Here is a 13,140-nt window from a genome sequence, read left to right on the forward strand (position 1 = left end):
GCAGGGCAAGGGGTAGAGGGTAGTAGGACCTGCTATTTCAGATGCTTGACAAGGATGGTCACACAGAGACCTGAATAAAGTAAGGGGGTGTGTTAGTCAGAGTTCTCCAGAGAAACAGAACCAATGGGATGTGCATGCATGTGTGTGTGTGCAGTGCCATGTGCATGTGCGTGCGTATGTGTGTGTATATACATAATATGTATAAGATTTATTATAAGGAATTGGTTACACAATTATGGAGGCTGACAGGTCCCAACATCTGCAGTTGGCAAGCTGGAGACACGGGAAAGCTGATGGCAGAGTCCTCATTGGAGTCTGAAGGCCTGAGGTCCAGGTGTGAGTTCCAATCCAAAAGCTGTCAGGCTGAAGACCCAGTAAGAGCTGATATTTCAGTTTAGGTTTGAAGGCTGTAAAAAAAGCTCAATGTCCCAGCTCAATCAGTCAGGCAGGAGGAGTTTCCTCTTCCCTGGTCTTTGGTTCTGTTCAGACCTTCAACTGATTGGATGAGGCCCACCCACCTTGGGGAGGGCAATCTGCTATTCTCAGTTTACTGATTCAAATGTTAATCTCATCTAGAAACACACTCACAGGCACATTCAGAATAATGTTTGATCAAATATTTGGGCACCTTGTGGCCCAGCCAACTTGACACATGAAATAAACCATTGCAGGGAGTGAGGCATGCAGGTGTGAGGGAAAGAGCATCACAGGCAGAGAGAACAGCAGATGCAAAGGCCCTGAGGTGAGCCCTTGTTTGACGTGCTAGAGGACCAGGCAGGAGGACAGTGGGAAGGGGAGGGAGCAACGTGCTCGAAGGGCAGGATTGTGGGAAATGAGGTCCCAGAGGTGGCAGGGGTGAGGGTGTTTGTGGGTCATGAGAAGGATTTTGGTTTTAAGGGGGACTTGACTTCTGCCCTCTTTCTGCCCTGCTTGCCCTATTCAGACCTCCTTGGTCCTTCCAACGCATGAGGCCATGTGTTTATTTGATGTCTGCCTTGCCTAAAAGACTGTGGCCTCAGGGGAGTTAGGCTGAGAACTCCTTTATCTCTGTGCCCCCAGTACTTCACGGGACACAGAGTAAGATCTTAATATGCATTTGTTCAGTCAATGAAGTAAGCCTGTCTTTTGACAGGAGGTATAAAAGTTGAATTTAAAAAGTATGGATTTCCTTTTATTTATTTATTTTTCTTTCCAAGGGTTTTGCAATTGGATCCAATCTCTAGTCAACCAAATTCAACAAACGTTTGTTGCTTACCTTCATTACGCAAGGCATTGTGTTGGGTAGTGGGGACTCAGAAATGAGAAGTAAAAATAAACACACAATAAACAAACTACGACATGCCAGTTGCTGTACTCAGTGTTTTGCCTGCGTTAACTCTCATTTGATTCTCGCAATAACCCTCAGAGGCAGGTTGGGTTGCGATGCCTGCTATAGAAGGAGGAGACAGAAGCTCAGGATTCAAACTTGGGTTGTTCAGACTCTAAAATCTTTCCCTATACTCCACCACGGTCAGGGAACTTGCTGTGGAATAATGGTGAGGTGCCAGGTGTGGGTCATGTCTGTATAACTATCTACAAGTCATACGATCATAAATGCAAAACTTGAGTCTAGATATACTGGGATCAGGTCTGGAAACAGCTTCTTAAGTCAACATCTGGATTGGGAGTTTTGGATGGTAAAGTGATGAGGCTTTGTGGGCAGGAGCAGTCTAGGTCCCTGGGTACTTCCGGTACGGTGATTCCCCCCTCCCCCTCCCCCTCCCCCCCGCTGTCAAATTCATCTCTGCCTGCCGATTCTCACTCACCGTCTTCTCACCTGAGACAAACAGGTCCTCTTCCCTCCTCTCTGTTTCATTTGATTTCTAATATCTTCCTAATTTCATTAAAGGACAAAAATAACTTTATTATTTCTGTAGAAATGATAAATAGGCATTGAAAAATGTAAAGATACGTAAAATCAGAGAAGAGAAATGGAAACCTATTCCAGGTTGCGTGTGTGAATGAGTGAATGGGTTGATGAATGGGAAGTAAGTCGTGTCACCATGAGGGTGGCGACTCGGAACGGTTTGTTTCCCAGTGTTCTCTCTTCCGCCTATGTGACTACAGAAATGGAGGTGGCCCCCATCCCAATATCACTTCTGAATCTGCAGCTCCTTAGGGCGCTACAGCTCTCTTTTTTCCACTCATTCTTAGCCCTGCCTTGGGTTTCAGTGGCTGCAGGGAAGCCCATTCAAACTTCTGAGTGAATGCATCCATTTCCTGCCCTGGAGATTGATACAGGGATGGGTTTAACCGAGATGCTTCTCACCACTCAGGTACCACAAGACACAGGTTTTGTGGAAGTAATTTCTTTCTGCATCTCTTGCACAAGTCATCCAGTTGAATTTTTTCAGTTAAACACAGCTTCCAGTGGAAGGATGGCTCTGATTTGTAAAACTGTATTACAAGTGGTAAAAATTATTTTGCTAATTATACTATACCTCCAATGTATAAGATGTGATTCATATATAATCACCATTTTAATGTTTTATTCCTTCCACAGGAAAAAATGTGATGGGAATAAAATATCAATATTCTCCTTAAAATAGACAGTTCATACTGACATGTAATTTAAGCAAAGGATGAGATATCAATTAAAAGAGGGTGATACGACATTTTGCTCTTTTTTTCCCCCTCATTTTATGTTGAGAGGGCGTATCAGAGATGTTAGAACATTTTCTTTATTAAATTACAGAAAACCAGTTTAATACTGGTGTATGTCAAAATGAATATAAGAGCAGGAAAGACGATCTTTAAATTACCTTTATTTATCTTATGATATGTTATCTAAGACATTACAGTACCTCATGTTAAAGATTCATATCTTGAAGAATCTTATCAATTTTGTTTTTGAATGACAGCAATTTGTAAAAAAAAATGACATTGTAATATGTCGGTCATTATCTATAGGACCTTGGAAGATTTTACAATAGGTAACTAAAAAGGCCATGTGGGTTAGAGAGAGTGAGTTTGGAACTTGGAAATACATAACATTTTGGAGGTCATTTCATGAAAGCATTTTCAGGACCAACGCTTCCTCAACTTGATTTAGCTACAGTGTCTAAAAATCACGTTAGTCTTAATTTGTTGGATCAAGCAGTGCAAAATGAGAGTGGTAACCTATATATCAGGAGCAGGCAGGAACTTTTTGTTTCTGGAATTCATTTTGTTTAAATGGTAATTTTAGTTATGCATTTTCCCTGGTGTCTAAATCCATTTCTGCTACAGTGGGAACCTAATATATGTTTTAACAAATCAATGAAGGAACGAATGAGGAAGGAGATGAATGAATGAAAAAAATGGGTGGATGGATGGATAGTTGGATAGGTAGGTAAATAAGTGTTTGATTGATTAATGGATGGATGAATTGATGGCTCGATAGTAGATGAAAGGTGAGGTTCCTGAGCCCGAGGATTGAATGAATAATTTTGCGGGACGGCTTCTCCAGCTCAGGCAGTGGCTGAGTTCACAAATGTCTGAGTCTGACCATGACAGTGGTCTGTAGAAAGAAGCATGGACTCTAGGAGGCTTTCTCGATCCACTCACCCAGTCTCCTCCTTAGGGCCCGGGTTCTGTACTTCAGGAGCTGCTCAGAGACCTGACCTCTGCCATTGCTTCTGTTTGGGTGAATTGTAACTCTCTGTTGATGAGACTTTTTCCTCCCCCATGCTCTGAGCCCCTGGAGAGAAGGGCCCTCCCTGCCTTAATCATTTGGTATTCCCAGCGCCTTGTCCAGGGCCCGGCATGCTATTGTTTTGCTCAAAAAATAGTCCCTGAAAAAAGCGTCAACTGGAGTCAGACAGTTGAGGGTGCCAGCCGCGCTCTGGGTTTTTGTCATTCGCTCTCTAACTCTGGGTGAGTGTCTTGATGTCTCTGATCCCCAGGTGCCTCATCTACTCAAAATACTTTGTGCCTAGAATCCAGGAAGCTCAATAAACGTTAGCTAATTGTTTAAATAACTACCACGTGTTCTTATACCAATGGACTGCCCTCTGGGAACACACATCCCTGAAGTCTTCTCTGAACTTTGCGTTTTGAGAAGTAACTTTGGGTTTTCTTCTACGGTCCTCTGCATAGAGTTTCCTCCTCAGCTGCCTCTCTGCAAGACCACGTTAGAGTCCAGATGAGGCCACGGCAGTGAAAAATGACAGGAGTGATCCTTTACTGTACTGGTGTTGCAGGAAAATGGGGCGTGAAGGGACACTCATGTCACAGGTCTTGGGTGATTTCCTTGGGATGGGCCGCCAAGTGAGGGTCCTTGGCTTCACGCAGGAAAGAATTCAAGAGCGAGCCATAGTAAAGTGAAAGCAGGTTTATTGAGAGATACACATTCCACAGGAGGAATGTGGTCTGTTTCAGAAGGCGGGAGCAGCCTCGAGATCTGGGGTCGTTAGTTTTTATGGGCTGGGCAATTTCATAGGCTAATGAGTGGGAGGATTATTCCAACTATTTGGGGGACGGGGCAGAGATTTCCAGGAACTGGGCCACTGCCCACTTTTTGGCCTTGTATGGTCAGTCGTGCAACTGTCATGGTACCTGTGGGTGTGTCATTTAGCTAATGTATTACAATGAGCATATAATGGGCTCAAGGTCTACTGGAACTCGAATCTTCTGCCATCTTGGACCTAGTTGGTTCTAATCAGTTTTTGTCGTGTCCTCAAGGGCTATGTCATTCTTTTAGAGCTTTTCCCCCGCCCCCTTCCGTCCCGTGCATCACTACTACCCCACATCCATCACCTTGACTCTGAGCAGCTGACAGCTTCCTCTCTTGCTCAAGATGAAGAGAGTCCCCACGATGGCACAAGTGAGCACCCAGGAAGCAGACTGCCTGTGTCTACAACGCAGTGTTGCTAATAACTGACTCCAGTGCCCTAAGCCTCCATTTCTCATCTGTGCAATGGGGATAATAAAACTCTCCACTTCCTATATTTTTTTCAGGATTAAATGAGCCAGGGCTTGCCTGCCTCATGCTGAACACCCAGTAAATGTCCATGATGATGATGGTGCTGATGATATCTGACATTCATGGAGCACTTTGGGACTCACTCAAGAATGGATTTAGATGAGATGTAACATCATTGGAACTCAGAACAGAATAAGGCCCTAACTTTGATTAGCAGCCAGGTTTGTCTGCCATCCTAGAAGCATTCAGAAATTGCCAGTTATCATGCAGATGAGTATTTGGAGGAGTGCCTGGCTTGTAGTAGGTGCTCAATAAATGTTAATTACTAATGTTAAAGTAAAATATTAGCAAGACTTGCAAGGTTAACAATGAACAAACCGGGGTCCTTGACATGAAGGGACTCGCTCTGTGAGGGAGGGAGCCACAGACCCAGGGAAGGATAACATACAATTGAAGCAGGTTCTGTCTTAGAGGAATCCAGGAGAAGAGTCTCTAGGGTTGGAGTGACTTAGTCAAAGTGTCAGGGACGCTTCTTGGGTGATGTGACAGCAGAGTCAGACCTTGAAGGATGGTGAGATCACAGGGATGAATTGGGAGGAGATGGGTGCTGTGGGCAGAGAGAGAAATCAGCGTGATCAAAGCTCTGGTGTTGACCTTGGCTTTTCTACAAGGATTGGAGCAACGTAGAGATTGCATGACCGCCATGCAAGGATGAGATGCCCCTTTGTGATGCATTCCATTCTTGTAAATCAAACACTCATGGGAAACATGACTTTTGCAAGGACTGTGGCAAAATATAAACATGCTTGTTATATAAAGAGCTTGCGAAAAATCAAGAAAAAGAAGAACGCTAATATAAAAATGGTCAAAAACATGAGATTATGGCCTGCAGTCAGGGCCGGCTTCACGGTTGTATGATTGAGAAGTTGCACAGGCCCTGTGCTTGGAAGGGCCCCATGTTGGGTTAAATTCTTTGCTGTCACCATCTTGAAATTCTTAATGATCTTTGAACAAGGGGCTTCCGCACTCCTGTTTTGCACTGAGCCCCGCAAATTATGCAGCCAGTTCTGTCTGCAGTGAAGAAATACAAAGCGGCAACATGTATATATCAAGAAAACTTGTTATTGTTAATCAAGGGTATAAGACTTGAACTATAAAGACATGCTAATTTATATTTATCAAATTGGCCAAATGATAACAATGCAAGCAAGGGGGCGGTGATCGGGTATGTTAGAAACTCCTGGTGGGCTTCCAAATTGGCTTGGTATCCTCATCCACTCTCTCCCCCCAACAGGCTTGGTCAAAAGCAAACACTAAATGTCCCCCGTGCCTCCAGCCTCCATCTTCCAAAACCACACCCTCCTAGGCCCTGACCCCAGGGAAGCCCTTGCACATTCTATCCACATCCTCATGTTTGCGGGCAATTCTTTTCTTCCCGAGGACTCCAGCCCTGCAGCCAGGAGGTAGCCCTGTCTTCTTCCTCAACCAGTATTTGGACCCAACCCTGGGCCAAAACTCTGGGACCCTGACATACTAAAGGCGGGTGCTGAGCTAATAGAACCTTCCCTCAAAGCAGGTCTGCCATTTATAGTAAGAGATTACCTCTGCCCCCCTTTGAGATTTGAGACTTTGAGCAAATGTATTGGGTAAGATCTCTTTCAAGTTGTTAAGTGACAGAAAATAAGCTCAGAACAGTTGAAGAAGAAAAAAATAGAAAATTTATGGGCAATAGGAAACTCTTCCAACATGCTAAGCAGACATCAGATGCATACATGCACAAACACACATGTATACACACATATATATGCAGACATGCACACATACATGAATATACACACAAACACATGAAGGCATACACACCTACACATATATACACACATGCATCTGCAGATATGCACACAGACATGTGGAGAGTCATTGCAGGATTGTTATGGTAGCATAAAATTAGGAAAAGACTGAATGTTTAACAAGGGATATTTCAAATTAATTGCTGAATATCTATATAATCAAATATTATACAATTATTAAACATCCCGTTTTCAGAGAATACTAGCTAATATTAATGATGAGAGCTAACATTCTAACATTTATCATGCACCTGATACATCCCAGGCACTCTTCTAAAATAACTCCTTCACTTTAGGATTTTTAAGGATATTTAAGGATGTGACAAAATGCTCATACGATATTGCTCAATGGAAAAGAAAAACTAGAATACAGAATTGTTTTTATACAGTGATCTCAGGTTTGTCATGTATATTGATATCTATTATGTTATATATACATACAGAAAAATGAACCAACATATTTATTATTTCTGAAGGATTATATCTGGGTGTTCAGATTGCAGGAAATTTTTATTTCTTCTTTATTCTTTTCTTCTGTATTTTATAAATTGTTTATTGTGAACCATAGTATAATATTTTTATGATGACTAGAAAACTAAATATTGTTTAGGTGAAAGTGGGAAGAAGAGTTATTTGGTTTGATTTGAGAGACAACGTGAAAGGAAAAGGGAGAAATATGACAGAATACATAATTTGGGCTACCCCATGGAAGGCCTCAAAAGTCAGGCTAAGAAGATTGTATTTTACTAGAAAAGCAATGGGGAGCCATTGAATATTTGGGAGAGAGGAAGTGACAAATTCAGAGTTAAAATTTCTTTGGTGACAGCATTGAGAATGCCTTCGAATCGGAGGTGGGGGGCCAGAAGTCCTGGCAAGGAGGTGAAGGTCTTAGTTATAACAACATAGCAAGAGTAGAGGGGTCGGACAGCTGCAAGTGGTGTTGAGGATTTGGAGTCTATAGGACCTGACCACCAGAGCTAATTAAGGAGAGAGAATTAAGAGAGCAGAGGCCAGGAGGCTTTCAGGGGTTCAAGAGGATGCAGGGAGGGATAGGGGACAGATAGAGAAGCCCAGAGAGGGAAGAGTAGTAACCTGTGAACTGATGTACTCTTTTTGCCTCTTTTTGATTTTCACTCCCCTTCTTTGTGACCATTGAGATCAAGCATGTTTTGATTCCATATATTCCAAAGTTCCAGCTTGGTTTTCTGTGGATGCCCCCTGTGGATTCTCCAAAAATTTCTACATTAAGTATCAAACCTTGAAATCGGTGATGAGCCCTCCGTTGATATGGGTAGTTCAATATTATTCCCAGCCTTGGAGAAGATAACCATGACCATCTTATTGTCCATCTGAAGGTGTGGTTCACGTCATCAGGATTTGGGGCTTGTGCATTTCAAAAAGAGAAAAAAAATCACTTTCTTTTCAGATGAATGTTTTTGCAAACAAGAAAGCAAATTTCACTTAATTATATAAATACCGAAAATACTCCATCTTTGAAGATAGAGGATCAGTCAGTCACTAAGAAGAAAGCCATCACTGCCGTTCCTCGTGGCTTAGCCATTCTGAGGCTCAATTCTGTGACCTATAGAATGGGACCACAATAGTGCCTTACCTCTTAATTGTCGTGAGGATTAAATGAGTTAGCTGCTGTAAAAGACTCAAAACTGTGTCCACACATAGCACGCACCCAACAAATGTTAGCTCTTGCTGTGTTTACTGTCATAACTATTATCATTATTCTCAGCCTAACAGATTTTTCCCTTCGTCTACAAAGCCTTCTCTGAACATGCTAATTCAGATACCTCTCTTCCTGATGAACTAATACCACACTTAATAAATGCCACTATTTGGATATGTCATCCACTCTTAATCAATTTTTAATTAATGCACTTGGTGTCCCCGTCCAGATAACAGAAGAAAGAGCACAGTCTTTGCAAACCCAAGTGAGACTCTGTCTTTAACCCTGACTCTCGGACTTAAGGCTGCATCATTTACCTTCTCCAAATGCCAGTGACCTCAGAACGTGAACATGCGTGCCTCTCTCAGATAGCTGCATTGAGAGGATTCAATAAAGTAAGGCTTTTTCAGCCCCTGGCATGATGCCCCGACACAAAGAAAGTACTCACTAAATGTTTATTGAATTTTAAAATAATTATGATTGATGGCCACTAGCATTATCATTTTGCATATTGTCTCAGAAAGCCCTAAACTTAAATGCTTTTTGGCACTGAAGATTCAGATCATTTATCCTTTCTATTAAATCTCCTGGCTGGGGGCAGAGACAGGGATGTTGTTTCTTGGCCTCTTTGGTCAGGGGTCTGGGGTGCACATGATCCTTCCTACTGGGCTATGAATCAGTCTGCTGAAAAGCCTCTTCGTGGGCAGGGGAAAGGGTGTTAGAGTTGAGGTCCTTCTTTGACCCCTGTCTCTGCCCCTTTCTATTCCTGAGACCTTGAGCTAATCGCATCCTCTCTCTGGGATGGGATATTTACTCTTATTGAAAAAAAAAAAAAAAAAAAGTCAAAAGATATCATTGCCAATTTCAAAGGGATGTTATAAAAATTACAAAGAGATAAGTACAGGAAATTGCTTTATAAACTCTAAAGCACTGTGCCAATAGAAGCTTGTTTTTATTCATATAGAGACAGAAATATTTTACTTTATCACTGTGGATATGAGATTAGGGGCCATAAATATATTTACACCTTTTCCATATGATTATTTTTATAAACACACGTTTTTGTTGGAACACATTAGAAAAAGGATTTATTAGCAAATTCTGACCTGATTTAATGGATCCATTCACACATTCAGTAAACATTTAGAGAGCGGCTATATATTCAAGGCACCATCCTCAGTGCTGATGAGACACATATAAATAAGGCGGGTTCCTCCAGCTTTCAGAATTACACTGTTACATGAAAATCTTAAAAAACATTTTTTAAAAAATATCTTTTGATGGGTTCCAGTTTCCACACATTAAATTACCTTGCTTTCTGTTTTTATTCAGATAAGGTGACCACCTCGGCTACTTCCTTACCTTGTCTGCGAATAACAAAGTCTGTCAGCTCTCTCTTGTTCAGAAACGTCCCATAATGACATGGCTTCGCTCCACACTTTTACGTAATATCTTATTTGTGAACAGAACCTCCCCAATAGTTATTCATGTAATTCTATTAATATGATCTCAATCACCATATGGCGGTGTGATACCAATTACATTGTTGTAACCAGTTGACTTAGGAGAAAGGAGACCATCTTCCCAGCCGAGGACAACACCCTCGTTATAAAGATTCCCCAAATGATGGTTTCTCAGCTCCCTTCTCTGTGAGATTTATTTTTCCCAATTATTTAATCAGGATATTCTTGGGGATGCTCAAAAAAAGGTTGGGATATTTAGTTTCCTTTTTTCTATGTGAAATATACAGTGTATGCAGTGTTGGCCCATGTCTTGATAAATGCAAGGCTTACACGGCATTTTTTGTTGTATTTGTTGTTAATTAGGGTGGAGCGTGCACTGCTCAATCCCTGCTGAAACCAAACACAAAACTTCACTTAAACCAATGCAAAGCTCACATCTAATTTATTTTTGAGCTTCAAAGGCAAGTAGTTGGTCTCAGTTACAAAACTCCTGACAGCGCTGTAAAAAGGTGTAACATGCAGACTGTATCCCTCTCTAGGACCCTGTGTAAAAAAGAGCTTCCTTTCTCTCCCCCAAAGAATTACATTCGGTACCACATGTCAAAACACAATTGTAATTGTGTAGCACAATATTTCATAAATCTGAAAATGTTTTAAAAACCTATTGTGTTTTCGAAGCTTCCAAAGTCATTTCCTGGGTTAGCATTTTTTCTGCACTAAGCGTGCCTTTTTTTTTTTTTTTTTTCCTTTCTGATTTCCATATTCCCCAATAATTATTAAGCATTCTTACCTCCCAGGCAGGCATCTCTGATGTAGAAGCTGGTGATAGCAGTGGCTGTAATTCTTGTGAATTACTACATTTTAAAATCTTGTGTTAAAACATGTTACCAAGCATCCTGAAGTTAGCAGATGGCCTCCAGAAAGGCTCGTTTTAATTTTTCAAGTACGTAAGTGTAATAATCCACACTGATGTGTGCACATAACAATAAAATGTACTTGTTGAGCAATTATATTCACAGTTTCACATGTGTACCTGTGGGAAAGGGTTTATCAATGGATAATAGATATATGGGTGGACATAATATTTGTAGGATCAAAAGAGGTAATCAAAATGGCTAAGTCGAAAAAAAAAAAAGTACTCATAATTAAAAGCAGCCGTGGCAAAAAAGCTGAGGAACGGAAGAATGTCTCTATCACCAGAATGGAAAAGTTTGTGAAAGCCATTTAATAGAACTGAATATCAAAACATTTTAACTTTTTAAAGTTTTCAACATTAAACAATTAGGATGAAATGCAATTAGGCAGCACATTGTAGAGGATGGTCACTTTTTGCATGTCATGTGGCTTTAAAAACAAGTCAGATAAATGATGATGCCATTAAAACTGAACTAATTAAAGAAAGCTTCTTTTAAGAACTCATTAACTGCAAACTCATTTGCATAATGATGCATATTAATTAAGTTTTAATGAATCTGAATTTGCACCAAGCCTATTCATGTTGGCTTTGAAACAAATTGAACAAATTAGTTAAAAGCTTTTTGGAATCTACTTTTCACACCAAACAGGATATGAATGCAATCATCTCTACAAAAAAGAAATATTTTTCCTTTAATTTAATTCAAAGGTATGCAGGCCCATCTATTAATTATTTTTAAGTGCAATAATTTTCACCTTTTCTTCGGAAAATCAGCCATATTATTCTTGAATGGGAAATATTGCAAATGCAGGTTGTGGGGAAAAATCATTACGGCCAATTTATTGGCAATAAATTGGAGATATTTGACTTTAGGGTACATTTTGTTTATTTAACAGCGGGATTAAAAATTGAGGAGGTAATTTCTGGGCATTCTGAACATTGGCAGTGTGGCAACTAAAATGAGACGTATAGAGGTGGCAGGTCTCATTTTTCGGGATATAGGCAACGATGATGTTATGTTATTGGTGTCACATTCATTTCTAAATCTGATTCCACTCCATCATAAATCTCCTAAGTAGCACCAAAAAAAAAAAAAAAATTAAACATTTACAGAACATGTGTTCTTTCCCCCCGGATCTGTGCAAATCCTAATTTTTTTATCCATGAAGAGCAGAATTCAATTTTAACAAGTTTGCGTTCAGCTCATGATAAAAACAAGAATTACCGCCACTACACTATTGATTTGCTTCTAACTCCGTGCTGTCTTCATCAAGAATGAAGAGATTTATGTAATTACTGCTCCATCTTTTGTTGTTAGAAAGCACTTTTTTTGTAAGTCAGCATCTACAAAGGATGGAAACGCTTTTATTATTGAGATTAGAAGATCATTTCTCCCCCCCACCCCCTTGTTAAAATGTTTTCTCAGATGTTGTGGAGAGGTCGACAATTAAGATGATGTTGTATACTGGAAATGCACATTTAAAAAATGTATTTACAGGTATTCTTCGGCAGTATTTTTTAACCCATTTATCCTTTCACCTTTCTCCCTCTTTTATTCCTCCTAGGCCGTTTCAGTTCCCAGATAAGTGAGAAGCATTCGTCGGCACCAGAGCGATGCCAGAGCAAATTCCCTGCAGCAAAGTATCGTGAATGCTTTTAGCTGTCGAGGGGCAAAGTAGCAACACTCTGGATTCTTCGCTCCTAATTACATTGCTCTCGTTGGAATTTATTTGTGCTTGGGTCAGTGATCACTTTTGACTCTTTTAGAGAAAAATAAAATTAAGATCAGCTCTTAGCTGCCCTACTTCACCCGTGGACTGGTCCAGCTTGCATCCTATTTAAACTGCCTGGCTCTGCAGAGGAGCTTTGCCTAAGCAAATGCTTTTCCATTTTGGAAGCCAAGTCCAGCTGCGTTGTAAAATAGCCCACTGACTACTCTTCTGAGCAAGGTATTTGTAGAAGCCATCCCAAACTCTTTCTTTCCTGGAAGAAAGGATTTGCCATGTATCAAAACAGGAAGCAGAAGGAAGAATCTAATGTGCAAAACAATTTTAAAATTACCTCGATTGAAAAATCATGTTGGGGATGATTTTAAAATTAACTCCTTCCCCATTCCCCGTTTTTATTAGAATAATCCTGCCTCTCTTCCCCTTCGATATAGTTCCTGTTACCATGATGGGCTATAATATGCCCTCTGATGGGAGTCTTAACGTCAGAGAAAAGTCACGAAATGCAATCTGCAGAGAGTCAGCCCTCGGCTGGGAACCGTTTGCCGCGTGATCCATTATGCTTTG

This window comes from Balaenoptera musculus, chromosome 2, assembly GCF_009873245.2.
Source record: "Balaenoptera musculus isolate JJ_BM4_2016_0621 chromosome 2, mBalMus1.pri.v3, whole genome shotgun sequence".
Lineage (NCBI taxonomy): Eukaryota > Metazoa > Chordata > Mammalia > Artiodactyla > Balaenopteridae > Balaenoptera > Balaenoptera musculus.